Below are 20,507 nucleotides of genomic sequence, written 5' to 3'. Positions count from 1 at the left end.
GGACCAGAACTCGATCATATATACATTGTCATTCCCGAGGACTAAGATGCATGTACACATCCTTCCAATGGAACGTAAGGATAACTTCACGCTCGAAATAAGTGTGGTGAAGTTCAAACCATATTGTTACCACCATTCAAACCCCTCTTTTGTTATTTGTGCTCGGCTATAAATAACTCACTTAAAGTTACGAAGAATAAAACGACGAATCGACGTCTCATGGTGTTAAAATCCCTTAAGCCTTAAGTCATTTGGGCTGCAGAGTGAGATGTATAAGTTGTACATTATCATCATCAACCCATTATTGTTCCACTGCTGGGCACGGGTCTCCTCTCAGAGTGAGAAAGATTAGGCCATAGTCCTTTCCAATTGCGTATTGGTAGACTTCACAAACCTTTGAGGTTTTTTTAATAAATCTCTCAGGTATGCAGGTTTCTTCGCGATGTCTTCCTTCACCGTTTCAGCAAGTGATAATTAATTTCTTATGTATAGTCCGCGCCAAATTGCTAGTCCGCTCTGAAGTTGTTGCGAGCAGTTGTAGTCATACAATTTGCTATGGCGACGCAATTCATTTCTATATTTAAGGCGGACTAGCAGTTTTACGCTGACTATACATTGTACAATTCTACAATCAAGAACATTTGTAAACGGGTTAAAATATGTTGATAAAATGAAGTAAACATTATAAGTTAATCGTGATATAACTTCCGCTCACGGATGCTAAAGTAAATGTTAAAGTTCACGCAATGTTAAGTAAATATCGATAAACTTAATTGCTCTACTATCGTTGACAATTCATGTTAAAAATGTTTTATTATTGTTATAAGATAAGTAACTTGTAATATGTTACTTATATCCATATGTATATTTACATACATAATACTAGCTGACCCGGCAAACGTTGTGTTGCCATATAAATAAAAAAATGTTAAGGGTAAATACCCCTTATCACTTAGGGATATGAAAAATAGATAGTAGCCGATTCTCAGACCTACTGAATATGCATATAAAATTTGGTGAAAATCGGTAAAGCCGTATCGGAGTAGTACGGCAACTAACATTGTGACACGAGAATTTTATATATAAAATAATGAAATTGTAAATGAGTAAATACTGCGCTTAGTACACGAAACTCGGCCTCTGATTCGCGGGGATCGAGGTTCGAATTCCGAATGCTCTTCAGAGTTTCAAACTTATGCGTGTATTAGAAATTAATTATTAATTGTTGAAATGGCGAAGAGAAACATGATCAAGAAATCTACACGCTTAAAGGATTTTTAAAAATACTTTTTAAAAACATGGTTTATCAATTCGCACTAGGATAACGCAATGGAATATAGCCAAATCCCCTCTCGCTCTGACAGAAATTTGACATAAGTACAACATTAAATTATGACATTTTGTGTCAAAAGTCCACTTCATGGTACGAATTCGATACAAAAGAATGAATGATTTCACCCAAAACCGCTTGTTTTAATATTGTTTAAACAATCTTACTTTAACGAGATCGTGGTACGAAATTTCAACGTATGATTAAAATAATATTGCTTTAAGAGATGGTAGTAACTCCGCAGGTGACTTCTGTCCAGCGGTGGTTCAGTCATAGGGTGATGATGACGACGAAGTAATTGTGTTCGTTTTGAAAAAAAAAACAAAAAATGTATAATATGTTCGTTTTTGAAAATATAAGCTTTTTTTACAATTGATTATATGTTTTATGCATTATGGAAATATTTTTGCAAAAAAATGACGTAAATTTATTAATTCAATTCTATTTTGCACCTACAATAGAAACCTAATATAATAATAATAATAACTAATAATGCAATAACTAGTTTTTTTTTGTAATATACTTGATACATAGATTAGTAAAGATTACTCACTCCTAACAAGCAAATGTACCCAGTTTTGAGAATTGAAATAGTTGCGTAAAAAAGTTTTGCCACGTCTCCGTGCTAAAAGTCCTTAAAATATTTGAAATAATTATTTATTTATTACGTAAATTACGCAGTATTAGTTATTTATTCGTAAATTTTCTCTAAAAATGTTTATATTTGTCAAGAATTCAAAAAAAGAACTTACTAATAAGCCGTTTGTGGCTTCATTCAATTTCAAGGCGGCGAAGTATCTTTACTAATCTATGGCAATAACTAGTTTTTTTTTTAATATACTTGATATTATGTAATTCATTGGGTACATAAAATGCTACTTATCACAATCGTACCCAAACTTGTATATTTTGATTACATTTTGATTAATTGTAAGTCAAATATAATGTACCATAGAATATTGAGTAATAGTAGAAAGTAACGTTAGTGTAATCATATCTAGAGATAAATATTTCAAAATATGATCAGTCAAAAAACTACTTTTACTAACAATTATTTTGACTAGCTCTTGTCTGTGACTTTACTTCCGTGATCTATGGTAATTTATGTTTATTAATTCTTAGTGATTTACTATGATCATCATTTATGATCTTTGATTGTTGAAGTCAGATTTTAGAAACATAAAATAGATAATATACAAAATTCTCGTGTCACAATGTTAGTTACCGTACTCCTCCGAAACGGCTTTACCGATTTTCACCAAATTTTATATGCATATTCAGTAGGTCTGAGAATCGGCTACTATCTATTTTCATACCCCTCAGTGATGAGGGTTGTTCAACCATAACATTTTTTTATTTATATGGCAACACAACGTTTGCCGGGTCAGCTAGTAATAACTAAATATTTCAGGGAGCCTCAGGGCGGAGCGGTCTCCGTCAGAATAAAAGGGTTCTGGGTTCAAATAATGAATTTAAACTGTTATGGGTCTCGCTGTTTGTGTATTCGTCTCTATATATCGGTGGTACCCACGACACAAAGAATCTTAGTTTGTGTCTTTGTGGAAGGTTTTCAAGTATGCAGCTTTCCTCAAGGAGTTTCCTTCACCGTTTAAGCAAGTAATAATTAATTTCTTACATGCACACATAGATAAGTATAGATATCTCACTGCCTTATAATTGAAGGAAGCTAGTAAAGGACTTAAACGGCTGACAATTCCGTCAGCCGTTTAATGGCTGTCATGGTGTAATTTACGCAGAACAATGCCGACATGCGCAGTTAAGACACGAAATCGAAGAAAAAGTGCGAAGAAACATTGTTTCCTTCATAAATGATCTAAAAACTTTTTTTTTTAATATTTTTCAAACACGAAAATAAATGACAGTGACAATTGCAAAAGATTACATTTTCTTGTTAGGAGCGAGTAATCTTTATTAATCTATGTATGCACATAACGTTGAAAAATCAGAGCAAGATTGGGACTTGAACCTCGGACCCCTCGATCAAGAGGCCGAGTTTCGAGTTAACTACTAGGCGACTGCTAAAGTACATAATGACTTTTATTCTGTCGTGATAATGACAATGATATGACGGTGTACGCGTTTGAAAATTTCACAAAAATACTATATAACATTACCGCTTAGTATTTCTAATCGTATCCGGAACTTACAGTTGATAAATGTAGGAGTAAATTTGTTATTTGTATTACCTACATTGATATAAATAGTGTTTGAGGAAAAAATATTGCCAAAATATAGTTTTCGACCGACAATAACAGTCACATTATATGGTGCAAGTTTCAAAGTATTGTTTGGATATATTTTATAAAAAAAACTAGTTTTTGCCAGCGGCTTCGCCCGCGTTTAAAAGAAAATAATATAACATACCAACATACATAAAACTGAAAATTCGTACCTTCAACTTTGCTAAAGATCATCACTTGATCAAATGCATAGTTTACGATTCAATCCTTACTAATATCGATTAAAATAATCGATGTTATGGGTCCAAAAGATCGATTCTCCGATTTCTATCTTAGATCGACATCCCTAGTTCCCGTAGAATTTCCAGGATAAAAACTATCCTATGTCCTTTCTCGGGTCTCAGACTATCTTTGTACAAAAATTCATTAAAATCGGTTCAGTGGTTTAGGCGTGAAGAAGAGACAACCAGACAGACAGACAGACAGAGTTACTTTCGGATTTATAATATTAGTAAGGATTACTTATTTTACGCTACATTGGAAGCCATCAAATTATAGTTATATAACCATTTCAAATAAGAGGTTCTTGGATTAGGGGGTAAACTTGGTTCAATATTGGTATGAGCGACTATAAAATTATTATTTTTCAGAACTATTTGCGTTTTAGGAATTTATTTTGTATCACGTGTTTTAATTTTGAAGAAAGAAAAAAAACCGTATCTTAGAGTTGCTTTAAAGGTGTGTTAGATATTTTGTAACCCGTCACATTCGGATACCCTTTTCGGATTCCTTAGCAATAAACATTAATGGTTTAATGAATTATGGATCCGAATAAAACCGAAAATAGAAACACATTTGCGAGCTAAAAATGCTTTAAAATAACGTGAATTGATTCCCACTTCGCCGAAAGGACGAACTGGTTTGCCCATCCCAAAGTTACAAAGTATTAAAAGCTAAACACAGCTGTCTAACAAAAAAAGTCTGCGAGCACAGCATATATACAAAAGTAAGATAAATCTCGAAATTGCATTGTTCAAGGCCACCTGCCTGTGTTGACCGTATGCGCGGGCGCAGGGCATGCGTCGAAGTCACAACAACGCTCAAGCAGGGACGACATAAGTTCAGTCCGCTTTGAACCGTCGTACCGTACGCGCGTGTTACGTTGTACAATCCTATCGCGAAACTTCCGATAAAAGAAATAAAATTAAAAAAGTGCTGTGTTTTTTAGTTTTGGGTCAACTCTTGTGTTAAAGGTGGACCAGAGAGTCTCTTTCTATTTTAAGGTAAGCTATTTATGTTACAGCAATTCTTGATTAATTACAATAAGTTATGGTATTGAATAGTGACAGATAATAATCGGCTATTTATCAAAACCTAAGTGTTTACGTCACGAATAATCATTTTATATTCTTCAATATATTATCTTTTTGATATTGTTTCGTTCCTAAGATAAGCAAGTACAATATTGTACGTGGAATAACCATTGTAATAAATGATTGTTTATTACGAATTGATTCATTAAGTTATGCTTTACTTTCAACGTACACGACTTATTATTAATTATAATATTGATATGGAATACGATTGCTTTAATTGCAAATAAGGAACTTTATTGAATACGTAATTAAAACGCGATAATCACAAAGTGTATTATTAGAATAGTATTTAGATTTATATTTATTTAGCGAAAAGGTTTCTGATTTAGTAATATTATTTTACAAGGTTTTATCGAATATTTCGAGTTATTTACAATTTAAATGAAATAAAAAAAAAAAAAAAAACATAATATCATTGTGGCTTATTTAAATATAATCGTATGCAATTCTATGAAAAAATCACTGAGGAATTCGATGAAAATAAAATGAATCAATATTTCAATTCAATTATAGATTATAATTAAGTGAAATAATCTACAATTGTTACAATTATTTTAAGGTTTTATCGAATATTTCGAGTTATTTACAATTTAAATGAAATAATTTATTTTTTCATACAATTGCATACGATTATATTTAAATAAGCCACAATGATATTATGATATCTTTTTGAAGGGTTCTTTATCTTTTCATATCGATAAAATCAAGATAAAATTTGTTGGGTTTTTATTATTGCTACAGCAAAATAATACACGTTATAAAAATATTCATGACTCTATTCTTAAAATGTCACCGTATTATGAAATTGTGATTATGTTGCCCTCTTAAATAAAGTATTTTCTATTGAATTAGATATTATCGTGTTTTTGTAGATAATTATAATACTGAGTACTGATTCATCTATTGAGGCTTTGTAATTATATTATATACGATGTATTATGTAGGTAGTGTAGATATAACTTATATTGCAAAAATTTCATACACTTGTTTCTGCCTTGTAAGAATGTCTTTGAGTACGTATTGTTTTTAAATATCGTTTATTTATATGACGCAGCCTTACTTAATCTGCAGGCCTTTAGGGATAGCAAATTAGTTGATAGTTGAGACCTCTGACATATTTGAGATTTTATAATAGATTCATCTACTGAAATGACCACTTAACATCAAAAATACTGAAATGAAAAGTGCCGTATTTTTTAAAATAAATGTCATTTTTATAATAATGTCTGAAAAAGTAATCTATAGTTCTAGCTAAGTTCCATCTGCTCTCATGAGACTTTGTAAGTGAAAGAATGCAAATAAATTATACAGGACCATCTAATTTTGAACCGATCGGTAAGCATGCAAAAGCAAGCACCACGGTGTCACACATCTATTTTGGGGTTGTGGACTCCACCGTGGTTATTTCTGAACTGAAAACTGACTAATGTCTCAAATTATGTGTCTTCGGTGTCAGGATTTACTAACCATTAGGCAGACATCGATCTAGTAGCAAAATAATCGAATTAACTTTAAATGTAATATAAATGGTATCATAGTAGTCTTTTGGAAATGTTTGAATAGATTTTGTTGACATTTACCCAAACTCAAAGGAATGTAAAAATTTATTTGTGAAAAGAATTAAAATTCATTAATAGTTTGGTAAATTGCGAAATTGACAAAATAGTTGTATTTATTACCTATTTAACTAGGTACGAGTGTCGCTATTTTTTTACCTGATAACTCAACCCAAAACAATGGCTTAAGCGTTTGAATAAATTACTGAAGCCGTACCAAATTTGGCTGATTTACGTACATACAAATTACGCACGCTTGTAGATTGCATTCATAACTTTACGTTCATACCTTAGTCGTTCACAGAAGCTTTACCATTCCTGACGACTAATGGTAGCCTCATATGTAACTCAGTACATCCACTCCCTACCACCGAAACCCAGGCCTGCTTCACGCTAGATGTATAGTAGTAGTATATATGGCGGTGGTTTCCGCGTTAGAACTTTACTGATTCTACCACACGGTCTAGACTAGAGATATCCAGTAATTAACCGGTATCCGGCTTATCCGGCGCCCTCAGTACTATCCGACTGAATACCGGATAGTAGCGCCTATCAGACTGAGTATAGTTTAGACTCTAGACTTATTTTATTTTATAATACAGGAGTAGCAAACGAACATGCAGTCCACCTGATGGTAAGTGGCTACTGCCGCCCATAGACATCTGTAATCAACCCCAGCTATGATTAGATATTCCTATCTGAGGTCCGCCATAAATGTGCCGCTACCCCTGAGGACTAAGCTGGAACGCCTCGGAAAAGTAGATCTCCCTTACCACACCCTTCACACCTCATAACAACGTTTTACGCTGCTGTTATGAGGCAGAAATAGGTATGGTAGTGGTGCCGCCGGAGTCGAACCACACAGGGTTCTACCACCTATGTACCATCAATAATTTTTTTGCCGAAACGATCAGATGAAATAAGTATACATTTAAATTATATGTATAATAAATAAATATAAAAACATGGCGCCGGTTACAATGAAATAACAATAAAACCGTTGGTCCAGTTATCAAAGTGCATAAATCAATATAAATTGATCGTTATTTAGTTAATCATGTCAGTAACAAAGAGAAGGCAGTTTAGCTTATTGCAGATAGTAGAAATACAAAGGGCATTCCCTTTGTATGTCTGTATGATTCAGATTTTTAGTTAATTGCGTTTTAGTTTTTGTACTTAAACGCAAATGAGTGAGTTTTTTATTTATTCATTTCCTTCGTTGTTTCCCGATACATCGACCTGGGATTGTTCAAGTCAAGGGTGAATAGACTACTTCTAGGCAAGCATGTTTTATCCAAGGCTGCATCTCACTTAACATAACGTAACAGCTAACGTAACAGCCAAACGCAAGCCTATAGTAAGACCAAAAAAAAAGTATCCACTGCTGCCTGTGAACATTTGTAATCAATCTCAGATAGGATTGGTGTTTTACCGATGTCGGCCATAGAATAAAGGTGCGGTTTCTATCCTAAGGGTTAAGTTGGAATGCCTCGTATAGGGTTTATCTTTACCACCACTTTCAAACCAGAACACAGTAGCGCTTAACACTGCTATTATTAGGTCAAAATAAGTGTAGCTTTGGTGCCTCCGGAGTAGAACCACGAAGGTTTTGAAATATTAGAGACGTACAGTAATACACGCAGATTTTTATTTAAGACTATTTACATTTTAAATTTTAAATTTAATAAGATTGTTGAAATAACAAACAGACGAAAAGAAGATATAGGAAAAGTAAATGTTTTAAATATAACCCTAGAAACGGATATACAAGAATATTTCTTTTTTGCAAATATTTATGATGTAAATGTACGATGCTTATTTTTAATTTCAGTGTATTAACTCGACGTAAATTACTAAATTATTCGGAATATTAAGATAAAAATCCCAGAAAACTAAATCTAATAACTATCAGATTCCACCCAGATAAAATCCAGACATTTGACAAGCACTGTCCTTATTCCTACGCTAATTAATTTTAAATTAAGTGCATCCTGTTTTCAAAGACCTCTTTGTGTCTTATTTGGCGTATGGGTGGTCTGGGCTCGTATCCTGTTAAGGGACCCTCTGTTCAAGTTTATTTAGATCGGATTTTGTTACATGCGTCTGTGTGGAGTTTAGAAATGGTATGCTCTTTATAAATTATATGAAGTGATAGTCTAGTGGTTAAGAAACGTGGTCGATCGAGGCGTCCGAGTTTCAATTACCAGAGACGCAAATCTGATATTTTTAAATTATGTGCCTATTAGAAATTAATCACTTAAACGGTGAAGGAACAACATGAGGAAACCTGAGAATTCATAAAAAAGAAAGTTTTCAAAGGTATATGAAGTCTACCAATTCGCACTTGGCCAGTGCAATCGACTATGGCCTAATCCTTCTCTTTCTGAGAGTAGACTCGTGCCCAGGCCGGGTTTACTGCTACACATGGAAATATGTGATCAGTCTCAAATATAATTAATTGCTCGAGAAGTAACACGCTCTGCTACTCCTGAAGACTAAGTTGGAGTGTCTCTTTGTCTTTTGTGATTTCCCTCAACCCAATTCATAGCAGCGCTATTTTACGAAGTTGAAATGTGCAGGGTTCTACCTTTATAAAACAATCTATTCCTGATGTTTTTTTTCGTAATAAGTATATTCAACAAGAAACACAAACATCTAAATTTCCTCACAAACTTTCGGTTTTAAAATATTAGTAGGATTTACGAGGTTTTTTTTTCTAAAGCATATACCTACTTAGCATTGAACTTCGAGGCTTCTAGGGTCTCTAGAGTGAAAAATATCAGCATTTTTGTTATTTTGCACAAAACTCAAGTCATGCAATTGACGATATTTACGAGTAGTCATTCGGTTGGCATGTTGATCAATGTACCTATGTGCAGTTTTAAGATAACAGTTCTTTAAGTTTTTGTATCAACATCTTATCTTATCAGAGAGTTCATAGATGCCAACACGATTGTATGACATGTCGATAGCATTATTTTTGCATTCTGTTTTTATGCAATATTCTAATTTTGGGTTTGTATAAGAATGAATTAGGAACAAGCTTGTAGTTCATTTGATGGTACGAGTAAGTGGTCAATGCCGCCAGTGGACACCAGTGATCAACTTTATACAGAACAGGACATACTTTCAACCTGAAGTAGATCCCAGATACGTTGCCACTCCTGAGGATTATTATGGTTTGCATCATAACATGTACGTTAGACACATCTTATGAAATTCAAGAATAAGTAAATTATGTTAATACTCGTAACTGAGGCTTAAATTATTTTCGTAAGGACATCACCATACCTATGAAATCTTTATAAAACTTTTACAACTTTATATGTAGTTCACACATTCGCACTTGGCCGTCGCGGCGGACTATGGCCTAATTCTTCTCACTCTGAGAGGGGATCCGTAACCAGCAGTGGGACAGTAATGGGTTGTTGATGATGATGTCATGAGAAAATAGTTATTGCTTTAACGTTAAAGGAAAATATGACGAGAGTTGAACAAAGTTTCAAACATATGTGAAGTCAACCAACCCGCACTTGGCCAACATGATGGACCTAAACTCTTCTCACTCTGACTCATGCCCAGCTGTGGGACTATGCGTGAACAAACTTACTCAAAATTTTAAACGTTTATTTACCGCCATCTCGTATTATTTATAAACTAACAAAGGTAGATAATCGATTCTTACTGCACCCAAGTTGGCGATATCCGCCATACTGGTCTGATAACGATTAATTATTATCCGTGTGAAGCCGGCACGGTCGTTTGAGCATGAATTATGATTGTTTTGTACAGCACATAAACATGTACTACTTTGCAACGAAATACTCTAGAGCTAGAATATACTTTAGGTCAAGAAATGAAGCAGTGATAGCCTAGTGGTTAAGAAACTCAGCCTCTCGCTCGAGAAGTCCAAGGTTCAAATCTCAAGCACCTCTGATTTTTCAAAGTTATGTGCGTATCAGAAAATAATTATCACTTGTGAGGAGGAAATGTACACACCTGAGAGATTTATAAAAACAAAAATCTTAAAGGTTTGTGAAGTCTACTAATATGTACTTGGCCAGCGTGGTGAACTGTGGCCTTATCCATCTCACTTTGAGAGGAGACCCGTGCCCAGCAGTAAGACAGTAATGGGTTGACGACGACATAGTACTGATACTATATGAAAGCTTTCAACGTATTATTCTCCCTAGATGTGTATACCTAACACAAGTGTAATGTCAATTTATCTTAGATCCAACATCTTAACGTAAACAAGTTGTAATTCCGAATAATTAGTCAAATTAGTGACATAACACACTTGCAACACCATGTCTATTTTGACGTTTTTGCGAGGATGAAGTAACGTCGGCAAAGAAAACAATAGGTGTGCGGAACTCGAAAATAAGTCGTGCGCGCCCGACGCGTGCGCGGTGCGCTGATTAGCCTAGTAAATGTAGGGATAGCAAAAAATGTTGTTGTCTTTTTATTTAACTTACTAACATGACTAGTTTTATGTATATAATCATAGTTTTTTAAATCCATTTAAGTATTATTTAAACTAAATTTATACCCATTTTTATAAATTAGATAAATTAGTCAAATCACTGCTCTGAGGTGCCCAAGTTACTAGCAGCATTACGTCGCTGAGTTAAATTATATTATTATTACGTAATACTTTAAGGGACGTACAGCGGCAGGCAGTAGATTTCTAGTGAGATCTTAGAATTTCGTCATTTATCATCGTTCCCAAGAGGCGCATTTACTTAAAAATATAAAGAGTTGTAAACACTATCCTTTTGTAGCGAATAAGAAAATAAATATGGCATACACAAAATTAGTGTAGCAACTCCTAATAGATACTGGTTTGTTAGAGAAGTGACGATCGAAGTGCGAATGTAGCCGATTATTGCCGAAAGTTCAAGTCATGTTTTAGTTTTAAGAAACAAAATTAACATATTTGTTTTTCCATCATTAAACTACCTGTACAAAATATAACTGATAGTATATTAAGCCTAAAAATATTCTATCTGACAATTTGAAGGAAACAATTTAAAAAATTATTTGTTTTGCTATCCGTACATACGACAACGGAAGTCAGCCGAGCGTGCGTTGCGCAACGAATCCGCCTTTGTCTTGTGTCACTCCTGTATCACACGTGTGATATCCTACTGACACTAACACACACGACAAACACCTCTATTTCCTTAGCAGCAACGATATACCGCGCGTCGTCGTGAAATGCAAGTGCTAGATAGTATTAAGATACTCGCTAGGTCTAGTTGTAATGCTAAGCGTGGGAAGGTTTACGTCTTGATTACAAATTATATTCTAGATCTATTTTTTGTAGTCTACCTCTTATTATGTCGTTACTGCATCTTCGTAATAATTGCCAGGAAATTGAAATTAGATAACAAATTCAATTTTATTCTTGTTTTTAAGTGACTTCAAATTAAATTGAGCAACCCCATATATTAATTTGAAACGCATTAAAATTCAAAAATATTTAAATTTTATTTGATTTCGTCTGGACGTCTATGGAAATGGACGTATATAATCAATCTTGGATAAGATAAGAGTAATTTATGATTTTGGGCATGGGGGGTTGCTACCCTTGAGCAGAAAGTGGGAATGCCACACTCTTCAAACCAGAACACAGTAACTTAACTATTTACAAGCAGTAATAGATGTAGTGGATGATATTTTTAGGATTCCACACACATAAGTATTTAATACACTAACATATATATAAATTTGTAAAAAGCTTTGCCGGGGATTGAACCCAAAACTGTCATGTCACAGAAGTTTACGTGAATTCGCAAATTAAAAATATATTTCAACGAAATTGCGGCTCGAAATAAACTATTAACTAAATTACTAAGTAACTAGTTCAGACATCACAAATTGGGGATGTCGCCGTTCTAGATTAGTTATCGTTTAGTTAAACAATCAGGGCACAGATCGACCTAAACTGGGTGGGCTTGCCACCAAATATAGACTAATTAATTGACCTAAATTCGGTAATACTCAACTATGACTAGATAATATCATAGATTAGGTCTGAGGAATTCTGCATTCTGTGTCCTGTGTATGTAAAGTCCTGGGATTGTCTCTTCTCAGAATGTTTAGGTCATAGTCCACCGCGCAGGCCAAGTGCGAATTGGTAGATTTTACATACCTTTGAAAACTTTTTGTTCAAAGATTTCTCACGATATTTTCGTTCACCGTTTAAGCAAGTGATAACTGATCACTTTGTGGTTCGACTCCGGGGCATTGCCACATCTATTTCTGCCTTATAACATCAGTGTTAAGCGCTGCTGTGATCTGGTTTGAAGGGTGTGTGGTAACGGAGATAAAGTTATACTATTCTAACTTAATTTTCATAGATAGGAGGCTGTTATCTGGGGTTGATTTCAGATGTCCATGGGCCGCAGTAGCCACCTACCATCAGGTGGACTGCATGCTCGTTAGCTACTTCTGTATAACAAAAAGGAGTATTGCACCATATTTAGTTTCCGACCTTTCTTCGTTCAAAAATGGGTGTATTATTGCAGTTGTTGCAAATTTCACGCGAAATGCGTAAGCGACCTTAGCAAGGGCTCGTGCGTCAATGTGAAGTCGATAGCCATATGTCATCAGGGTTGTCACCTTGTTTTTTTTATAAATATTATTTATTGAAAACTCGCAATTTTGTAATTAAAAAACAAAAATGATTGTTAATGACAAAATCGATCACATTTAATTTAAATGGCATAATTTGTAACCTTTAGTAGTTAGTTTCTTTAGGTCAAATCTTATCTATTCTTATCTTATATTATTTCGTTAAATCATACTGTATTTGTATACTTCATATTTTATTTCATAAAGAAATCATAATAATAATAATACTCACGTAATTATTAATATATTTCGGGATGAAGATAATAAAGTTAATAATAATGGTGTAAATACTTGAAATCACCGTTAAGTATTGAAAATTTACCGCGAAATTAGTAGTCATGTTTGAAGGGTCTTGTGCGTCATGATTTATAGCCTATATTGTTGGTAGGGCTGGTACAATTTGCGAAAACGAAGGTTGTTTTAAACCGCCTGCCTTTAAATAATATTTCTTTATATATAAATGGCTTGGTAATTCTTGTAATTTTCATTTAAAAATATCTGCTGTTTCCGAAATTAGTTAGTTTTGCGTCTTAAAATAACTGCCGTTTCCAAAATAAGTTTGAATATATAGAGACTGGCAGACATATTTATGACATAAGTATTTTTGTATACATAAGATTAGAAATACAGACATTTAAAAATAACCCACCAACACAACTCTATTTATATACACATATTGTTTCTAGAAGTCAAACCTACCAAATATTTATACTAATAGTAAAGTTAAATACGTAAAGATCTTTATTTTAATGGTTCATTCTAAATTAAATTCTTATTTTCTTTGAAAAAACAATATTTTTTAAATTAAAGTGACAACCCTATGAAAACTGTAAGCATTGAGCATTCATGACGCTACCACGGAATTTTACGAATGACAGATGCACAGAAACAATTTAAGGAAACATTTGTATTGTAATTATTGTTATAAATTACTATTGTTATATGTTTATTGCATGAGAATTTATTAGTTTTGGTGCTAAAATTTAACCAACGTTATTAATAATGAATCTATCTATAATTTATCTATCAATGTTTTGGTTAGCAAAGATTGAAACTTGACAATTTCGGCCTATTAGACATTGCTTAATGATGGATTTGGTTGATCGAAGTTGATGCAATAATTTTTAATTGAAAAAAGGCCTAAATTACATGTTAACTAATTAAATATGTATATCGAATTTTAATTTAACTGAATAAACGAAATTATGAAATAGGATTGATATATTTTATGAAATTCTTTTATTTTTGAAAGAATTACAATTACAGTCATTTTATCCATAAAGTATGTAAGTAGAAAACACTACTATTAATATAAGTAAAATACGAAAGTTACAGTCTGTTGATAACGGTAAAGTTGTGGATACACCTAGCGGAATAGAATCCCAGAATTAAGTAAACGCACAGTCATGTCTTGGTGTAGAGAAAAAATGGGCCTAATATGTTTTTGAGGTAAAATTTTTAATGATTTTAATTTTCAGAATAATGACACGATGGTTAAGACATCTAAGAAATTGAACGATTCAGATGAATAAAAACAAACTGAGTTAAATTCCTTTAAATCAAGGTTTTCTTTGGAAATGTGATGTAAAATCCTTAAATGGAGTCATTCAGATGTGATGAGGTTTTTCGTATTCATACTTTATTTTTATTCATTTCGTAGTCAACAAAGGTTTCGTTCTCAGAAGCGATGTGTAAGAGAAATGTAGCATTAGTCAGATTCTGTGTAATAGACCTAGAAGTTATATCTAACCTACTTTTTATGATGATAGCGAGCGAGTATGCTGTGTGCTGATGGTAAGAGTCTTTACCGGTCATGGATATCAGCGATCAAGAATTAAATACGATACGATAGAATTAGAGTATTAGCTGAGTTCTATCATAGACAGCGTTGCTGCCTTCATGGATTATTTTAGTTTGTCTCAGAAGTATCTCTCTCTTACCATTCCTTTCGAACCAGCATTAGCAACGCTCAACTGTTATGACACAAAGCATCTTCAACAGTAAGTTCCGTTGTATAACATTAGTATTGTACATTTTTGAAAATATTTGAATGAAGTTATTCTTAAATGTATAGTCGACGTTATTGTTCCCCAGAACAATTTTCTCTAAATTATTCGTTTCCTTGTACTGATTGGTGTCAAAGAAAATAATTTATAGATATAGGGAGTCGTAATTTGACCTCCTTTCGTATCTGTGGCGATAACACATTTATTAGATAACTTTTAATTTATTGACAAAATTCCTTAGATTTATAAACCGGCCCACTAGAGTTCGATGTTCCCATAACTAAAATCCTACCTGTTTTACCTAAATATACTGTTTGAGCAGCTAATCTATTTGTTTGTTCCAAATTGTTGAGTGGTCACCACAATGTATGGCAAATATTTGACCAGATAAACCAGTTAAGGAAAAGTGTGGCATGGGAGTTGGTGAGTAATTCGAATAATGCTAAATTAGGGACGGATAAAACGTGTGATAGATAAAATTGTGTAAAGGACGGAACAACATTATGTGTGAAAAATGAAATCGTTGTTAACTTTTGATTCTGTATTTGAAAACTGACGCTTTTTCGTGTCTGTGTGTGTATTATTAGGTATGTGTGCGAGACCGTAAAATGTAAATCGATGAACACATAATTATGAATTTCTCATAATAATCTCAAAAATTATTTATTAACAAAATGAACAAAATAGATGAACCGATTTTTGTGCAGTTTTATTGATGAAAATGTATTAGTCGAGATAATTATGAGCTATGTTTGATTATTTCAGATGATTAAATAAAGTCTGCTACTTGCCTGAGAGATCTTGGTCTTACAGCTGTTTTTTAAAATTTAATTATTTTGAATTACCAATATTTTGTGGCTAACACTATTGTTTCAAGTGCCATAATTTTTGTATAACGAATAAATAATAAAAATATAAATCGTAATATATTATTTCTAATTGCGTTATTTAACCAATAGATGGCGTTGATAATTGTAGTAAAAACGTAAGATACACATAGTTCTAACAATTTTTCTCTTACATGCAATCGTACATAACTAAGTAAATGTAGCCATGCGTGAATTATGCATACATGAATACGAATCATATTACGATGCTTTCAAATTAATCAATCAATTTCGATCGGCAGTTTTATTGTGTGGAAGTTTGGTTATGTAATGGTATGTTATGTGGCTTGTTGGATATAATACAAAATGTAATGTGGTAAAGGTATTTTTTTTCCGTAGTTTAAAGAGTTGGTTCATAAGTGACTAGTTTTTGCCCGCGGCTTCGCCCGCGCTTAAAAGAAAATAATGTAACATACTAACATACATAAAACTGAAAATTCGTACCTTTAACTTTGCTAAAGATCATCACTTGATCAAATGCATAGTTTGATCAATCCTTACTAATATCGATTAAAATAATCGATGTTCTGGGTCCAAAAGATCGATTCTCCGATTAATCGATCTTAGATCGCCATCCCTAGTTCCTGTGGAATTTCCGGAAAAAAAACTATCCTATGTCCTTTCTCGGGTCTCAGGCATTCTTTGGATTCTTCATTCTTCAGATCTTAGTACAAAATTTCATTAAAATCGGTTCAGTAGTTTGGGCGTGAAGAAGAGACAATCAGACAGACAGACAGACAGACAGAGTTACTTTCTGATTTATAATATTTGTAAGGATTGCTGTTTGTAATTCGTAGTAGGACTTTGAAGGCACCACTGTTACACTTATTTCTGCTTAATAGTGCAGTGTTTAGCGCTGCTGTGTTCTGATTTGATTCAAAATGGTTGATGGTTGTGCGACCACAGATCTCCTCAATTTATCTTATAACCGACAGAAAGTAGTTTAGCAGCAGAAACCAAAATGGAATCTAATGAAAATTTACACAATTCCCTGAAATTCAAAGGTTTACGGACTCATAGGAGCATTTGAACAAATTACCTCTAATAAAATATATTATTTTTTTAATAAAGGTAAAAAAAAATGATAAGAAATTGACAGACGCGACTCATTTTTGGCCGAAATTTTACCGAAAATATATTCATAGAGGTGACTTCGACGGGTCCTACGTAAACTGGTGCAAGTCCGTTTTCACAACTTTACAGTAGAGCGAATTGAATGTTTTAATGCGTTTAACTACTCTAAAGCTACCAAGTCGACGGGTCCTACGTAAACTGGTTTACGTAGGACCCGTCGACTTGGTAGCTACTGCATGCAGGTAAACTGCATGGATTATGAGATCAGATTGACCTGTTTCCACCAGGATTGTCTAACCGGTGTAATGGTATCGAGTGATGCGCCATCGGCCCCTAATTACACGGCTAGTTATTTGAAAGCGGTTCAAGTTGGACACGCGCGCTGTAGGGTTGCCACTTTGATCTTTTTATTTTAATTTTGGATTTTTTTGTTTGCGAATATTTGTTTGTTGTACTGGTGACTAATTTACTAATCTTAGTGACTCGAACAATGTCAGGACGGAAGGTTATCTGATGGATTATATTTATAAGAAAAGATTTATTTTTAACCACGAGTAGCTGTATTTACGTTTTGTAGGAGATGAAAAAGCTTGAGAATTTTTTTAGTTTAATTGAAGAAGCAATTTTTTCACGGATATGCGAGTTTTCCTACGATGTATTATTTTACTGTTAAAATATGTGATACTAGCTCACCTGGCAAACTTTGTACAGCCTCAAAATTTATTTATCAAATATATTCATATAAAATATAGCCTATGTTACTCGTGGATAATGTAGCTTTCGAATGGTGAAAGAATTTTTAAAATCGGTCCAGTAGTTTTTGAGCCTATTCATTACAATCAAACAAACAAACGAAGTTTTCCTCTTTATAATATTAGTATAGAAATATATTTTAAGGCGTATAATTGAAAAATCAAAAGCGCCTGGGGTTCGAACCACTGATCCCTGTATTGAGAGAATTTTGACCTATTGACGGTCAAATGCAGTCTTCAAGAGTTGAAATGCATATATTCGACCATTGACACCAAACTATTACCTATACCGGTTTATTACATGCTACATACCATAAATGTTTATTACATGAGACATTTTAGAGTGTTCATATAGGAATTTAGGGGTAGTTTGATCCTAGTAGTGGGACTGGGATGGTGGGAAAGGGGGGGGGGGTTAAAAATCTTTCTATCAGGAGTGCCACCCCTAGGGTGACAGACAGATGGACGGCCCAGCGAAGCGTGAGGGTAAACGACACATTTCAATGGTCTCGCGTGCTCTATGCCGTTTTGTTACGTTTTGTTAACGTGTTTATATTGTTATGTTATTTGTTTGTTATTATATTTCATTGTTATGTTATAAGATCTTTGTTTACGCCGTTATTGACAACATACCACTTATCGGTGTGAGATGTGGGGGAGTGGGGAGACTTAGACATATTTTTTTCGAAGTTTGCGTATTTGTGTGTTTACGTGTGTGTGTTAAATGCACCTACTACCCTCTGGGAAATACTAATTAAGGGTTCGGAAGTAGAAAGTTTGAGGTTTTTGCCTACTACCCTTTTTATTAAAACGCTCCATGTAGCACGGTGACCTATACAGGGTGATTTTTTCAAAGAGTACTGGTAGAGAATGTTCATAGCATTAAATCCGCCTTTGTATCATATTTTAGATATTTGAAGAATAAATAAATAGAATCCGAAACTATGAGAAATGGAGAGAAATGGTTAAAGGAGCTACGAGGTCAATTTTGATAACAACTAAACATAGATCATTAGATTTTTAAAAATCGTAAAAAAATCAGTTCATTTAAAAAACACACTGTTCTATCATATATCATATCATCGAATAGTGTCGTCTATAAGCATAGATTACTAAAGATTACTCACTCCTAATAAGAAAATGTACTCAGTATTGAGAATTGAAATAGTTGCGTAAAAAAGTTTTGCCACGTATCCGTGCTAAAATGTCCCTAAAATATTTGAAATAATTATTTATTTATTACGTAAATTATGCAGTATTAGTTATTTATTCGTAAATTTTCTCTAAAAATGTTTTTATTTGTCAAGAATTCAAAAAAAGAACTTAATAAATTAGCCGTTTGTGGCTTCATTCAATTTCAAGGCGGCGAAGTATCTTTACTAATCTATGTTTATAAGTGTCAAAATCTAGGAAGAAATCATAAATGACAAACTAAAAGAAACTAAAGTTATATAAGACGATATTTGTTTTATCATACCAAGTGTTCATAATTGCACTAAAAAGTCGCTGAATTAATTAATTTAAGCTGAATCGGTGTTAATTAAAGTTTCAAATGTCTAGACGGACGACAAGGCCTTCGTTCTGAGAAATTAGCTGTTGATTGAACGTATCAAATATTTTGTAAGCGGTCAGGGTTGCCACTCACACTAATTAACCTTCAAATGGGTGGGTTAATTGGTTATTAATATTTAGTTTAGGTTTATAAATAGTGGTGGTCTAGTGGTTTGTAATTAGGGTTTTAAATCGAGGTACTAGGTTCGAATCCCAAGTGCGCCCTCCGATTTTTAGACTATTTGTGATTTTTTTATTTTTGGCAACCTCTGATTTTTAGAAGTTATGCTTATTAGACATTAATTATCATATGCTTTAATGGCAAATGAAAACATAGTGAGATAAGCTGCATATATAAAAGTTCTTTACATTACTATGTACCTGTTAAAACAAGCATTTTTCTCTGTTTAAAGTTGACAGCCCTACACATAAATTTAGTTGCGACATGAAATTGCCCAGTGATATATCTTAATCAGTGGCTCTCAAAGTTCTATCACTATTATTTTATTTTTTATTTTTAAGTAAAAATATTTGTAGATATTTAGGGATAAATATTTGAAACGGCTTATCTTAACGTGAACTCTCACAGGTTTTCAGAGACCACTTATTTATATATCTTTTTTGTTAAATTTCCATTCAATCATTTATTTCCTTCAAGTTCAATAAAAATTGAAATAATGTCTAGGCCGGTTTTCGAAATCCGGGCTTATTACACATATGTATTTCTAGATTAAATATATTGAAATTGTAATTAAGTTCCCAAAATATTGTCCACGAACCATACAGACTAGGAATAATTAAAAAATATTCATACAAATAAATCAATCTGCAATTTTAGAAATACGCGAAATAGACCCGTAGTTTGAGAACCTCTGCTCCAGATTGTTATCACAGCATTCCTTGACTCCTGACTCCAGCTCAGCGCCACCGAGCTGACCGTGACCTCACAACTGGTTTCATAATCTTAGCGGCCGAATTAATTACAACTGTGATTATGACTGTGTGCTAGCCAATTAATGGTATATTGATATGATCTTGTACAAAAATAGTTCGGTCTAGTATGACCCGGCTACGCTTCGTGGGTCACTCAGATATTAGGAAAGTAAATAAAAGTTCCTTTTACTTTACCGGGGGA

General features: G+C 33.4%; 1 protein-coding gene across 1 annotated transcript in view; it reads left to right on the top strand.

Moving 5' to 3' along the window:
* Positions 1-4,641: 4,641 nt before the first annotated feature.
* Positions 4,642-20,507, top strand: part of pigs (GAS2-like protein pickled eggs) — a 107,109-nt gene continuing 91,243 nt past the window's right edge. The window contains exon 1 of the mRNA XM_073078003.1: positions 4,642-4,814. The gene's annotated coding sequence lies outside the window, so the exon portion shown is untranslated. The remainder of the gene's footprint in view (positions 4,815-20,507) is intronic.

The sequence above is a fragment of the Epargyreus clarus genome, unplaced genomic scaffold, assembly GCF_041222505.1.
Source record: "Epargyreus clarus isolate Ecla_fem2 unplaced genomic scaffold, WU_Ecla_fem_2.2 ptg000012l, whole genome shotgun sequence".
NCBI classification, from domain to species: domain Eukaryota; kingdom Metazoa; phylum Arthropoda; class Insecta; order Lepidoptera; family Hesperiidae; genus Epargyreus; species Epargyreus clarus.
This window is presented reverse-complemented; position numbering and strand designations above follow the sequence as displayed.